Genomic DNA, 15,766 nt, shown 5'->3' with positions numbered 1-15,766 from the left:
GGGTTATTACGGGGCTAGTGCTATGGTAATAATTGTATGTGAGTATTGTATGTTTTAAGGATTATTTACCATTAAAAAAAGAATATTTGGATATAGAGTGCTCTTAAAATTAAGAGCTGGAAAATTCTTTGGTTGGTTTGTTTGTTTGTTTGTTTGTTTGTTCTGGCCTCTTTCATATGGATTGAGTGCTCTGATTCCCCCCCCCCCCCCCCCCCATGTTATGATGTCTGGGCTTAGGGAAGTTTGAGTTGCAAGTTCTTGGCAGCCATTCTTGAGTGGGACTTTTTCTTTTCTGAGGAAGCAGATTTTAAATGTCATGTCTCAAGTATATTCCCAAGAGATTTGGTGGGAGCTGTCACAGCAACCAAAGGACAGTAGTTTTGATGCTGGTACTAATTTCAAAACCCCAAATAAACCTTTTTCACTGTTGAATGCATATTGCAGTCCAGATGGTAAAGGACAATTTCTAACAAGTGGAGTGGGTAGCCTTTTGTCCATTCTCTATGTGACCCTCCCAGAAGCATTCTCTGTGTCGAAAGTGAATGAGTCTCGCTGATGCTGTTTCTGGTAAGCTCCTTGGATGACTTTTGCTCATTTGTAATAGCTTTATTAGTAACCCCCCCTTTTTTTTTTTGCCCTAATTTTCGTTCCACATTTCCTCTAAGAGTATCTGCTTCCTTTTGTGATAGTAGCTTTTAAAAATTACTTTTCATATTGTTGGCTTAGAATCTTTCTTGTGTGGATTTTTTTTTTTATTATTGCAATTGGTTCGGTGAAGGGTTGCAGCCATGAAGGCAGGAAAACCAGTATCCTGAAACTGTGTAGAACAGAAGGGAGACGTTAAATGGGGTGAGTCTCGTATGTGATCTTGCTCTTTATATTTCTGTGGGGTGGATGTGGTTAAAAGAGGCTCTGAGCTGTGTCTTCAGTTGACGTGGAGGAGGGGAAATCCATGCCTCTTACTTAGCCCCAGAACCCGACAGGAAGTGGTATCACACTGCCTTCAAACAGCAGGAAAACTTGTATACCTGAAACCTAATGCTTTGCACTTGAAATTAAGCTGGGAAAAGAAGGTGAATGTTAACACCATTCTAGTGAAAAAAGTTCCACACATTCTTCACTAACCACAAACGTAGGCTTGGAGTGTCCACATCTCTAATAGCCATGTCCACTCCCCCTCCCCACCTCCTCCCCAGGTGAAGTTGTTGAGGTAAGAGTTGGTGGTCTATCTCCTTCCAGTCATAATTGTTTTTTGAGGTACCCAATTGTGTAAGTTCCTGGGTTTCTCCTAGGTTCTGCTACAGCCTTGCTGACAAAACTTGATAAGGTCAACGTCACAGGAAAGAGTCATTTCTTAATGCCCGAGGGGTGTGTGTGTGTGTGTGTGTGTGTGTGTGTTTGTGTGTATGTGTGTGTGCGTATGCGCGTGCTCGTGCTTTGGTACCTACGTATGTGTGCTTGTTTCTCCCCATGAGGATACACGTTAAGTCTTAATTTTGCTCTGTCAAGGTGGAAGTCATTTTTTAAAAAAGGCATCTGCCATCCTTAGACCCTGTTGGATAGTGGTTCGGCCATCATGACAGGAAGGAGACAGTCATTTTGATTACAGATACTGTTGTCTCACACACACAAGAACTTTCTTCTTACTTCTCTAAGGTCCTGCTACCTTCTCTGATACCCTGGCTTCCCTCATTTCCTTTCTGCTCTTGGGGGTGGTGGAGGGTACATTTTCCCTCACCTGGCCTATTGGGGATCCTTCAGTGTATCAGTCAGATAGTATTTGTTGACTATTGCGTAGGGATGTTTTACCCGCTTGAAATTATAGGCCCAGTGCCTAGGACCAAGGAGCCTTTCAGTTCAGTTGTTTGAGAACTGAAAAAAGTTTTTCGATTAGCTCCCCCCAACCTCTTATGTAATCATAATTAATGTTTAATTAAATGTCTGTAAAATGTGACATTGAGACACTTAGGAAACAGTAGTACAGTCAGCTCTGCATCCTAATTCCTATGGGATGTGGGTGCAGTTTATTATCCGTATGAGGCCATACTGACACCTTGGAAAGGCCTGTCCTGAGCAAGGTACTGATGGAACAGAAAGAGAAAACCTAGCCCTGTCCTTTGACTGGACAGCGTGAGCGTCTTCCCCTGGCTGTCTCTCCCCTGCCCTCCCCCCTTCTTCCTGTTAGGGTATTTCCTGAGTGGTTTCATTATTTAGTTTAGTCATAGTTTGACAGCAGAAAGAGTTAGAAATTATCTACTTTATACCCTTGCCCCAATCTTGTAAATAGGAGCACGAAGGTGAAGTTGACAGCGTCAAGATCACGCAGCCGGGAGCAGCAGAGCTTAGTTCAAGTCTGTGTCACTTTTCACAGTCGAGCTGCTGCTAGTTTTGATCAGTCTGATCACCTCCATAAATCCAAGTCACCGCCTTTCCCAGGGAGGAATTAGATTTTGCACATGCGTTTTTCTGTGAGGAATTTCTGTTGGGATAACTCAGCACATTATAGCTGTCCTTTGCCCTTTCTTTTGTGTCCATAGTTTCAGATTGGAAGATCAAAGTGCATCCTGTCATTAACGTTCCTTCCATGTGCAAAATAACTAATGAAATCATGTTAATGGCAGTGTGCTGGTTAATTGTCGCTGCCTGGTCTCATCAGAGCACTTTTCCATGTTTTATTCTGTAACAGTGCATTTTTTTTCTTGGATTTGCTTTTCCTAAAATCAGGGCTTGGCAAACTGTGGCCCCCAGGCCAAATGTGGCTTGCAGCTTTTGTGCCATCAATAAGCAAAGAATGCTTGTTAACGTTTCTAAAGAGTTATTAAAAAATAAAACAAAGAAGAATATGCAACAGAGACCATATGTGTTCTACAAAGCTTAAAAATATTTACTCACTGTTCCTTTATAGAAAAAGTGTGTCGACCCCAGCTTCAAATTAAAAACTGTTTTTGGTTGGTAGCAATTCAAGACTTTTATCAAGACTTATTGACTGAAAAACAAACTTTGTCATATTTACATTTTTATCCAAGATGTTGTCAACATTTGGCCGAGCATAATCCAGATATGTAGAGCAAGTTGATTTTAATTTTCATAGTTGTTTTCCTTGGTTTCAGACTCTCAAACAAAACTATGCAAGGAACATGCAACTTCAAGTTGAACATTTTGTACATAAAGCTTTATTTTAATGTCATTGTGTTCTTTCAAAGCTGTCAGGAGGTTTTCCATCTAAGTGATAGCTTTGATAACCATACTATTTCAGAAAAAGTAGAACTTAATGCTTGATAATAAAGGGTTAAATTTACCTCCTCAATCAGTGTTTTAGTGCATGAGAAAAGCCATCCAACATATTAAGAATGGGTGTGGGGAAACTGAGTCTTGGATACAATATGGATATGTCCTAAGAATAAGTGTACTTTAAAAAGAGTTTTGCCAACTGTTCTATGTGGCCGCAAATCAGGGAGGAGGTTCTCTGGGCAACAGCACTGGCATTGTCTGGACCCACTGAGAAAGCTGGAGGGAAACAGGTTTGGATATTGTCTTGGGGGGAAATAAGTCTAGCCTTTGAAGACCAGGACAAATTTAGCAGTTGATCTGTGAATTAAGTCCCATAACTGAATCTGAAAAGAACCATGGAGCCAGAAGTGGAAGACCAGGGGGCTGCTGGCGTGGCCTGAGGCTGGCTCTAGTCTCGGTCTGCCTGCCTGCACACAGAGCCATCTGGGGCCCAGCTCTCTTGGGTGTAGTCGAATTGGGAATATTTTGCGGGAAAGAGATTTGATACAGGATGAGGGGAGGGTTGGAGTGGGGATGGAGAAGTAGATTTTCAGGGGTGAGTAATATTGTGGAACATAACATAATAGGGAGTTTGTGAAATGCAAGTAGCCGATCAAGTGGACTGGTTCATGTTTGGTGTTAGGGAGATATACGGCGAATTAGGAGGAGCAGTGGGGTCTGCGATCTGTTCATGTCCTGGCATCTGCCGTTCCTAGTGTTCTGGCCTTGGTGAGTCACTTGTTCTTCTAGGCCTTACTTCTTTCATCTCTAATAGAGTCTAATAATATTATACCAACTTTTCAGGGTTGCTGTGAATTGCATAGGGGCAGGAATCAAGCCTTTATTCACCTTTTAAATCTCCAAGGCCTGTATTAAATGACTCATCAACTGAACGAATGAATGGCTGGATGGATGAATTGTGAAAACACTGTATGAGCTCTACAGCATTGCTTGAGTTTTGGTTATTATTCCCTTCCATAGTATTATAATTACAGTATGTCTGAGATAAGATCAAAAGGGCTTAATCTGAATTCTTAACTCAAGAATGCCAGTAGAAAACGTAAAGGGACGTTTTAGACTAGGTACGGTATCACTTGTCTTTCAGTCTCCATAATAAGCTGTTTAACACCCCGCTTCCCACCCCCCACTGACATAAATACCAAATGGAAAATGAGTGGCATCACTGGGTTTGCTTCAGAAGAGCTTTCAGCTTTGTCTCTGCCCATTAGCTTCACACAATGCAACAGATGCCTGTTAACAGTTTCATGCCCAGTTTTAATTAGCAGATGGAGCTCTGTTTGTGTCTGTATGCTGCCTAGCGCTTGTTTGAATGACAAGGTAGCGAGTGGATTGGAACCAGGCTGGGCATTTGGGTTGAATAAAGCCAAATTCTGTTTTTCAAAAGATGATTATAAATATTTATTGTATAGAACTTCTTGTGTATCTCACCAGAGTGGCATAGCGTCTAGAGTAAAACTAATGTTTGCAGTTACGTCTTCCGCTCTTATTGCCACTTTAAAATTACATCAGGTAGAAAAAAATTACCATTTTTACGGCTTCAGTGAAGGCTTTACTGTCATCAAGTGGCTTTCTTTGAAGACCCATTTCAATATCTTGGCATGGTGTGTTGAGGCATATGCAGAGCCGGGCTGAAATAGACTTCAGCACGAATGCCAGGGCTGGCTGGTTGGTAGTGGCCCCCTGGCATGCTGCCTGGTGTGGAGTTCTGAGCTCCTAACTGAGCTCACCAAGACCAAGGGCCCGATGGATTCCTGACCTCTGCGGTGGTGACTAAGGGAGAGAATGGGTGGCGTTGCCCTACACATTTGCCGTCTCTTTTCTCAAGTGAATAGGTAGCTATTTGTGGTTCATCCTGTTAGGGCTAAATTTCAGTAGTGAAAATGTTATCCTGGAATGATAATTGGATATACTGTATGTAGAAATGTGTCCTTTTCCTCTGCTCGGTTTTGTGTTTGGGGATTTGTCTCGTTTTGAGTTGAATTAATAAGAACCTTAAGGGAAGGTGCCTGATTGTCTTTAGAGGAAGAAGTGTTGCAAAGCAACGTAAAGTGGTGGAAACAATTGGAAACTGTTCTCTGCAGCCAACCTGTTACTTGGCTGCAATGAAACACCTATTTTCTTGCTGTATTGACTGTAGCATTCTGCATCAGTTTAATTAGGCACTCTGGTACTTACCTGTAGCTGAACCTTGGGACATTTTCCAAGTAGCTCTCCTTCCTCAGCCCAGAATTTTAATTCTTGGCACCCAGGAAAAAATGCTAAAGCTCTCTATGTCCTCATGTTCATCAAATTTAGTCTTGCTATCATTAAGAGACAGGCTATGGCAGTGCTAGTCGCAGCCCTGTGACAGCATTACAGGACTGAAGAGCACTTTGCAAATGCCGGGTTAGGTATGAAATCCCGCCTCATCATGATAAACACAACCACAAAGCAGTTAAGCAACGTGTAGTGTTGCATAGCTTTCTGCTGGCAGAGCTGAGACTGGCATGACTTCCCCACATTTTGCATATTTTGGCAAAGAACTTGGCAGTAATTATTTTAATAACTTATAGATGTTTTCCTGATATATAATGTAGAGGGACAATCTCTAAAATATAATATCAAGTTTTGACGTGAGATTTAGGATGATCTATTTAAAAGTTGAATTATAAGGGGTGCCTGGGTGGCTCAATCAGTTGAGCGTCCGACTTCGGCTCAGGTCACAATCTCACGATTTGTGGGTTTAAGCCCCACACTGGGCTCTGTGCTGACAGCTTAGAGCCTGGAGCCTGCTTTGGATTCTGTGTCTTTCTCTCTCTTTGCCCCTCCCCCCCACTTGTACTCTGTCTCTCTTTCTCTCTCTCAATATAAATCAACACAATAAAAAAAATAAAAATAAATAAATAAATAAAGGTTGAATGATAAGAGTTTGTTTCTTACGGCCTTGTGCAAAATTTGTCTGGAATAGGTATTACACAATATTGTAATCTCATATACACAAAAACACAAAGTCCATCACAAAAAAGAAGAAAAAAAGTTTGCATTGTGAGCTGTGACTAACTCTACTGTAATTTGTTTGCTGCCTATGAATTTGGATGGGGTAGCTGTTTATGGTTTTCAACAAAGAATTTTTTACTTTTTCTTTTCTAAAGGTCTCTGAATAAAATCTTCAGATGGCATGGAAAATAATTTTTTATTGAGAGTCAACTCTTTCAGTTTTGGAATGATTCAGACCACTGTCTCAGTACAGTCTCCGTTAACACCTCACCCTTACCAGGGTTTGGGGAGAGGGGTTGGATTGGGAGAGGGAAGAGAATGAAAACAACATTCTACCCTCCTCCCCCTGTCAGTTTCTCTGGCTACGCCTTTAGTCTCTTTTGCTTTTGTTAGTAGTTGGAGAAACTATTGGGTAGGAGTTAGAAACTTCTGCTGGTAAGAGTGTGAGGACTGGGGGGTTCCTGGGTGGCCCGGTAGGTTGAGCATCCGACTTTGGCTCAGGTCCTGATCGCATGGTTCGTTAGTTCCAGTTCCGCGTCCAGCTCTGCCCTGACAGTGCGGAGCCTGCCTGAGATTCGCTCTCTCGGCCCCTCTTCTGCTAACTTTCTTTCTTTCTCTCTCTCTCAAGATAAACTTTAAAAAAGAAAGTGTGAGGATTGGGGCTCCTGGCTGGGTTGTCGGTTAAGTGTGCGACTCTTGATCCTGGGGTTGTAAGCTCGAGCCCCACGTTGAGTGTAGATTATTTAAAATTAAAATCTTTAAAAAAGGAAATAGAGGTGCTTGGATGGCTCAGTTGGTTGCGTATCTGACTCTTGATTTCAGCTCAGGTCATGATCTCATGCTTGCTGAGTTCGAGCCCCATGTTGGGCTCTGCCCTGACAGCACAGCCTGCTTGGTATTCTCTCTTCCCCTCTCTCTTTCCCCCACTGCTCGCAATCTGTCTCTCCCTCTAAATAAGTAAATAAACTCTGAAAAAAAAACAAATAAAAGAGTGTGAGGATTAATAGTGACTTTTGACTTCATTGCTCCCTTACATTGTTTCGAACTCATTAGTAAAAAATTGGTGCTTGTCTCAGTCATAGCCGGTAACATGAGCAGTGACAGATGAGGTGTATCCACAAACAAAATAATTTGAGCGAGTGTGTTTCCTATTTTGTCTACTTACTTTTGTTTTGAAAATTTCAAATCATACAGAAGCATGAAAAATTGGTGGGACAAGCAAAATAATTTCTTTCACTTCCAGAAAATTCTATTATAATCAAATTTTAAGACATGCATGTATATAATATCAGAGGGGTGTCTCTATCTTGGCCCTTCAGCCTTCAACTTTGATAAATACCATTACATTTTAAATTTGTTTTTTTTTTTCAATATATGAAATTTATTGTCAGATTGGTTTCCATACAACACCCAGTGCTCATCCCAAAAGGTGCCCTCCTCAATACATTTTAAATTTGTGTTGTGATCTCAGTATATGATTTATCACAGTTTTTATTCCAATTATCTGTTATTGCAGAATGTATAGTACTCTGAAAAACAATTGGTGCATGTTTCCAATCAGCCCTGCTTAAGCCCCTCCCCAAGGACAGTTAGACTGGGCCTGTTTTCTCATTGTGAAAGGCAGATACAGGCTTCGATGGTTTTCATAGTCTCTTCTGGCTGCATCATCCTGCGAGTCTATGAAATCAAGTAGTGTCTGTAAAGAAAAAAGGGTTTGTCCTTTCAGTGAATGACTGTGGACGAGGGTTCTTCTTGCAGGTGGACACTAGTGTCTTGATGACTTGAAGACAGAGGGAAGAAATAATGGCACTAGTTAATTCAAGCCACGCCTGTGTTGATGTTGTAAATCGGTTAAACTTTTTGTAGTCCTAAGGAGACTGCTGAAAGAATTTGAATCCTGTCTTTAAAAAATGCTTTGCTTTGAATAATAAAGCTAAATGTCACCAGAAAAATAACCATGTGAAGGTTGTAAAGAATATTTCTGTGAGAAGAGACGCATAAAGTATTTTCAAATTCTCTCATTTTCTTCACATAAAACATGGTCAAGTAGGTGAAAAATAATTGAAAAAGGTAGGAAACTTTTTGCTGCTTAGGTATGTTGGTGCTAAATTTCCAATTGACGCTTGGGGGGCCTGAGGCCGGCGGGCGTGGAGATGGCTCCAGGTCACCCAGAGCCAGGCTTTGGGTATCAGTTTTCAGACGTCAAGTCTCTTTACTCTTGCATATCATCTGCCTTCAGTTCCCTTGCTATGAAAAGACACCAGTGGTATAGCATAAAATTTGGACATTGTCAACATTCTGTAGTAAAAAATTCAGTGTTTGAACCAGGAGATGTAGGGGCCAAACACATCTCTGCCCTTGATTAGCCATTTGCTTTTGGTCAAGTCTTTTAACTTCTTCTCATGATCTTTGCTTTCTCACCAGTAAAAAGGAGAGACCGCGGTTGGGGAGGTTGCTTACAAAGCTTAGGGTGAGAACTGCAGAGATTTTGTTAGTCATTTACTACTGTCAGAAACAAAGTCATTTTCATTTTCACTACATTCACTCCTTCAGCAACTTTATTTAGTCCACCAATTTTGAGAGGGGGAAAGAGTAACAAGTATTCAGGCAGTTTAACACAATGATGAAGACGGCTCCAAAGTAAACATAAGAGGTTGTGAAAGCGCAGAAGAGAAAGCTTCTAGGAGGAAATGGCGTCTAAGCTGAGATCAGAACCCGAAGGAGTACTTAGTTGGGTAGAATGGGAGAGTGCTGGGAAGGAGGGCTCCCCCGCTGCAGGTGTACCAGACAACTTCTGGAAGAACTCAGGACATCCGGTCTGGCTGAAGCCTCAAGTGAGGTGGGAGGTAAAGTTGAACAGAAATTAGAGGACATGTTGTGATGGGCCTTTAAACCTGCTCAACGGTCTGTCCTGAGAACAGCGGGGGTCACTGAGGGTTTTATGCAAGAGACCAGTTAGATTAGCAGACACTATCAGTTGCCTACCTCACTGGGACCCTCATGTTCAACTCCTCAATGATCACCTCTATGGACAGAAGTTGCTATCTCCCTGTTCTAGACAAGGAAGCTAAAGTTCTGAGAGAGTAATTGACTTGATCAGTCACATGAGTCTTAGACAAGCCATGAGCACACTCTGTCCACAACAACCTGCTCTTCTCAGAATGGGTCCTGGAGTTTTCCATGGGGCCAAGTGTGTTGGCACTTAGACTGGAGTAGCAGGGCCTTTCAACGGTCTGTCACAACTGTGTAAACTGACTTGAGAAGTGTATTGCACGGAAAGACGAAATCAGCCTCTCCCTCGACAAGCTCCCACGCGGCTAACGCAGACATGCGTTGCATTGCCTCTTGGCCCTGGGAGGTCAGTGGACTTGCGGTTTGGGGTTGTCTACTGGCCTCTAACCCAATCCCTTAGGAAGCAGGCAAACATGTGCACAGCAGAACGGGGGCAGGAAGGGACAGAGTTTAATTATGAATCCAACTCTCTTGTGAAAAGGGAACTAATTATACCAGCATCTCAGCACTGTCTCTCCACATGGGGCCGTTGGTTGTTATGCTTGTATGTTGTTGGCCTTAGATAGATGGCGATGTGCTAGGAAGAGCTGCTTTAATTGTGAGCTTCTTTCCTTTGACAAATTAAGTTTAGACTTCGTGCTAGCCTGTCCCTTTCTTTTTTTCAGGGTGAAATCGTCTCTGCTTTGGGTTTTGTTTGTAAAGCCCTGCTTGTCAGCTTTCCTCAGAATCACGGTGACATTGTAGGCTAGACTAACACCTGATTTGTTTGCTAGCCCTGAGTCCGCAGCATGCTGCTGTGGGCCAAAAAGCAGAAAGGCCCAAGCAGCTAAACTTGATAAAACGAAGTCCATTTGCTAAAACCCATGAAGTTGCCTGCTGGCGAGTCCCTAGGTCTCTCATTTAGCCTTTGCATTCTTGATTTTTACAGTGGTCCTTTGTTTCTCTGAGCCCTTAAAAGCTCAGGAGCAGAGCTGAGATCCTCCTAGAGGCAGGCCACCAACATCAGAGAGAAAAAAGTGGCCTTGTGCTACTGTAGCAGTGGCTTTCAGTATACGACTGTGGGCAAGTCAGTAGTCAACTTCCTTGGCCTTCCCATTTCTTCAGAAGCAAAAAGGGCGTGTTGTGTTCAGTACACTCAAACAACTCTTCCAAAACTCTGATCCTAAGTGATAACCAAAGGATTCACTGACAAAGGGGAAAAATAGACTTAAGAACACGAGATAACATGGTGTAGATAAAAGAACTTGGGCTGCTGAGACAAACTCTCAAGTGAAGTCCTGTTTGAGAGCCTTGGGCAAATTATTTAAGCATTTTCTTTATTGATCAAGGAAGGATGGGAACTCCCTTTTAGGTTTTTTGTTTCATTTTTTATTTTGAGAATGAAATGCATTATAGTGTGTATATTATCTTTGGTACGTGGGACACACACAAAAGAGGAGTGCGTGTGAGGGAACTCAGTCCCAGTTCACTGAGGGTAGACCCAGACAGCTGTGAGGGAGGACGCTGGCAATCCCTCAGGCTTCATTGTTACAGCACTTGCTTTCAATAAAAGCGAACATTTATTGAGTGTCTGCTGTATACTAGGCACAGTTCTAGGCATTTTACGTGGATTAACATTTTTCATGATTGATCCATGTAATTCACAAAACAACCTCTTAGATGCGTTGTTATTATTTCCATTTTCTGAAAGAAGTAGTGGAGAAACAAAATAGTTGAATAACTTCTCTGGGGCATATAGGCCAGTTAGTAGTAAAACTGACCCAGATTTGAATCCAGGCAGTCTGGTTCCAGAGTCTGTGTTTTTAACCACTGTGCCTTTCTGTGTCACCAGCAACTCAGAAATATTAAAAAAAAAAAAAAAAAAAGGTTAGTTATCTTCAAGGAAGCGGTGTCAACGTGGCACCACTTCTGACCAGTGACCAAGTGGTGACATCACCAAGTCTTTTGACCTCCTTGGTATCAGTTTTCCTTTGTTGCAGAGGATTATTGCGAGGTGGTTTAATGATGGTACTATAGTAAAGCAGTTAGCATAGGGTCTAGCATGCAGTCAGTCTCAGTAATTACTGAAGGGTTTTGTTTTTTTCCAGGTAATTTAGGAAGCCCTTGTTGGAATGAGTTCCATAAAAATTATGAATGGGAACATTTTGGTTACTTAATGAGGTGTGCTGCAGTTTTCTAGAGAATTAGTTCTTACGGTTGAGGCCCACATGCATTTTATGAAGCTAGAATTAGAAATATTTGTCTTTAGCCTCATTGTCACAGTGGAGGTGATTGTCCCTGGCCTTAGCTGGTGTTAAAGGAGGTGTCCAAGAACAAGCCCTTGACCCAGGGACAGCATGTCAGTGTAATGTAAGGAGCAAATTCTCTGCAGCCTCTGGCCGCTGCAGACTCCCAGGGCATCTTGAATTCTTCCTTTGGGTGAGAACAAAAACAAAAACAAAAAACAGTGCAAAATACCCTGTCTAGGAGGGACAAATGTTTCAATTTAAATATTCCAGCTCAGTGTCCTCTGTTAGGGCCCTGAATTTTAAGTGGAGCGAGTTTCTGAGTGAAGTCTCCTGAATTTTAATGAGTTTGTTTGCATACATGAATTTGAACAATACATTAAATCTTGAAACACCCTCGCTGATTCTAATGGAGTAAATTACCCAACTTGAAAGTTAGTTGATAGGTTTTTCTTTACCAAATAATCAAGGTGATGATGCTTTAATCTGAAAAAAGTCATTAATCACATTTTTACAATATTGATACATGCTATTAATTTCTTTTTAATCATTAAACTGTCTTATCAAGAGAACTAGGGGAGTAAATGTGTCAGTATGAGCGTGAAGCACAATTTTCCCCCTTGTGATATTTAGTACTTAATGAATGATGACATGAACATGGTAAGCATAAAACTGAAATTGGGTTTGGTTTTGTACAGTACTTGCTTTGGACCACGAGGATGAGGTGAGATGCTCTTCACTTGTTTCAGTTTTTTTAAACATTAAAAAAATATGTACAAGAGGTGACAGGGACCAGGTCATGAAGGGCCTCGAGGGCCAGTGTAAGGAGGATAGATTTTATTGTGACTCTAGTTGAAATAACATATGCAGAGTTATGTGTAGGGAAGGGACACATACATGATTTGTAATTTTATTTTTTTTTTCTTAATGTTTATTTTATTTTTGAGAGAGAGAATGCAAGCTTGAGCGGGGGAGGGGCAGAGAGAAAGGGGGACAGAGGATCCTAAGCAGGTTCTGCACTGACAGCAGAGAGCCCGACGCAGGACTCAAACGCAGGAGCCTCAAGATCATGACCTGAGCCGAAGTCAGATGCTCAACTGACTGAGCCACCTAGGCGCCTCTATGATTTGTAATTTTAAAAGCCGCAGTGGTTTTAAGAAAGTTCATTTTGGGGCACCTTGCTGGCTCAGTTGGTAGAGTGTGTGACTCTTGATCTTGGGGTTGTGAGCTTGAGCCCCACATTGGGTTTATTAGAGATTACTTAAAATCTTTTTTTTTTTTTTTAAGTTCATTTTGAGGTTTAATGGCACTGAAAAACCATGCCATGGAACTCTCTGGTCCAGTGCATTCCCCAAAGTTATGTTGCATCCAGAAAAGTATCTTGTTAACAACCTTCAGGTGGCCAGAGTCTTCCCTTCTAATAAAACATAAAGATTGTGATGGTGGGTTCAGTTAATGCTCCAAACAGTGAAATATGCCAAAATCGTGGAAAGAGCAGAAGCTTTCAGAACATCACTTCTGGTTGTGACCTTCTGGCTGACAGGAACCATGACTCGTCTCTTCAGAGGTGGTTTATCTGATGCTCAGGCCCACGGTATCTGTGGGATAAGTAAACTAACACCATCTATTTCCTTCTGAGGAATGGATCTTGGGCTCCTGAGTAGTGACATCTCATCCATTAGCACATACATAAGCTTCAAAGGATGTGTAATTATCACCTGTTATTGCTTATGGTCTTTTTCTAGACGCAAGAGCGACAAAATCAGTCTGTTTCTTTTTTTACCCAGAGAACAAATGCCTGCTAACTTCATTTATGCTCAGCCATAAATGCACAGTTTGTGGAACATGGAAGGCCCTCAGTGAATGTTTGTTGAATGGATAGAGTTGGCAGCAGATGCCATCTTCTCAAGTCCCAGCTGTACATGTGGCTCACTCACATCTCTTCCCAATCGTTTCCAGAAAAGACCCTACAACCTCCTAACCAGAGCTTCCTCAACGTTTTTTCTTGCCATCTCTGATTTCTGGGTACTTTCACCGTCCCAACTTTCCTTTCCCCTTCTCTCCAAGGAGGCAGTGCTGACCTGTTGGTTGATGTTCCTGTTAACACCTTCCCTTTCTCTTGTGACGGGGCCCTGGCTGTTGTCCCCTTCTCTCTTGCATCTTCTGTTTTTTTCTTTCTCTTCCTCTGCTGGCCCTTTCTGCTCCACTTTCAATCCTGTTGAAATTATCCCCAGTCTAACAAGGAGACCCCATAAATGTATTGTTTCCTCAATCCCCCCCATCTCTTCCTTTCCTTTCCTTTGTTGTTTTACTCCCTGAAAGAGAAGTCTTGTCACCTGCACTTTTCTGTGTCTTCACGCCTTAACCCCTCGAAATCCTGCTCCACCTGCTTCACCGCTGCGTCCAGGTCATCCTGTCCTCCTCACTGAACGGGCCAGCGGCCCTTTCTCCGTCCTTGTCCCCCTTGGCCTGTCAGCAGCATTTGGCACTGTCGATCACTTGCTTCTTGAAACTCATTCTCCTACCAGCTTCCAGGAATTGTCTGCTCCAATTTGCTTCCTACTCTTCTAACTGTGCCTTCTGTCTCCATTGGTAGCCTCATTTCACCTTTTAATTGAAGTCATTTTCCAAGTGTCTATTCTCGATTTTTTCCTTTTTTCTCTTTTGGAAATTAGACACTTTAATACACTTTGTAATCACATTCATCTGCGTCATTACTGCGTGAAGGTCTGTCTCCCCTCTAGGTTGGCACTCCGGGAGCACAGGTGCCGGATCTGTTGTTCTTCGTCGTATCCCTAGCACCTGGTACAGTGCTTGCAATGTAGAAAGGGTTAGAAAATCCCCAAGTGGGGGCGCCTGGGTGGCGCAGTCGGTTAAGCGTCCGACTTCAGCCAGGTCACGATCTCGCGGTCTGTGAGTTCGAGCCCCGCGTCAGGCTCTGGGCTGATGGCTCGGAGCCTGGAGCCTGTTTCCGATTCTGTGTCTCCCTCTCTCTCTGCCCCTCCCCCGTTCATGCTCTGTCTCTCTCTGTCCCAAAAATAAATAAAAAAAAAAAAAAACGTTGGGAAAAAAAAAAAAAAAAAAGAAAATCCCCAAGTGATGAAGAAGGTAGGCTTGCCCCCTTCCAAGGCCTTCCATGTGGCACTCCCCAGCTTTCTATCTCATTATATCCCCAGCCTTTCCCAAACTCCTGCCCTGCATGTCCCACCTCCAAATGAATTCATCTCATCCTCTTATCTCATACCCCTTCATGAATTTTTGTATATCTTTTAATACTACCGTCAGCTTCGTTTTGTTTACTTTTTCATTTTCTAGGCTTAAGACCTGGAAGTCATCTTAGGCTCCTTCCTTTTCCTCAAATTCTGCATATGATGCGTTGCTGAGTCCCTTCCTTTCTGTCTTCCACTGCCCTGATACAGGCCCTGCACACCTTTCACCTGGACTTCGCAGCGTCCCCTAGGTGGCCTAGGCACTTCCATCATCACTTAGGCAACAGCCCTGCCCCCATTCCATTCTGTCCACTTTGCTCAAATTCACAATAGAGCATAGCTCTAGGTATTAATCATGTCAACTCCTTACCCCTCCTCTTAAAAGGCTTATTTTTTACTTTGCCTAATTGAGTATAATTTTCTCAGTGTATCCTTCCAAACTCCCTACAGTGAGGCGTCAGCTGTATTTCCTACTGTTTCTTAAAGGAGTCCTACATCCAAACCCAGGGCCTCCTAAACAGGTGTACCCAGCAGGCTGTGGCCACGCTTTTGCCTGACCAGTGTAAGGTTACTAGCTGCCCTTTTGTGAGAAGAAATGGCATTTTTAAGTTCCCGAGATTATGTGCTTCCTACATTTTTGGAATTCAAATGCTCTTTTATTTGTAAAATGATGGTGATGATAGATGGCCATTATTGATCTGACTAACATCTGAAAAATTAAAAAATAAATTGCAATAGAATTCTTGCTGTTTTGCTTCTCTGGGGGAGAAAAGCCTATTTCCAGCCCAGCAAATTTTATGGAATAACAGTTCCTAGGTTAGAATATTCCTTCTTTCAACTTCTTCCCTTCTCCCTACCACTATCTCCCCCCCCCCCCCCCCGGAAACTTTACCAGTTCACAAAATTAAACTTTCTAGGAATCACTGCTCTACCCAGAATGGGTGGTTTCATGAACACACTTCCTATCTGCCTATAGACATCCTACCTTTCATTCCTGATGCTCCTCGGATGTTCCTTTTTTGTGTCACCATGTCACAGCCTTTTCCCAGCCCT

At 42.5% G+C, this 15,766-nt stretch overlaps 1 protein-coding gene across 1 annotated transcript in view; it reads left to right on the top strand.

The window, feature by feature from the left end:
• Positions 1-15,766, top strand: part of RAB8B (RAB8B, member RAS oncogene family) — a 58,575-nt gene that overhangs the window by 1,911 nt on the left and 40,898 nt on the right. The gene's annotated exons all lie outside the window — the stretch shown is intronic.

This window comes from Panthera onca, chromosome B3, assembly GCF_046562875.1.
Source record: "Panthera onca isolate mPanOnc1 chromosome B3, mPanOnc1 haplotype 2, whole genome shotgun sequence".
In the NCBI taxonomy this organism is placed as follows: Eukaryota; Metazoa; Chordata; class Mammalia; order Carnivora; family Felidae; genus Panthera; species Panthera onca.
The sequence above is the reverse complement of the archived record's forward strand: the minus strand, read 5'-3'. Positions and strand labels throughout refer to the sequence as shown.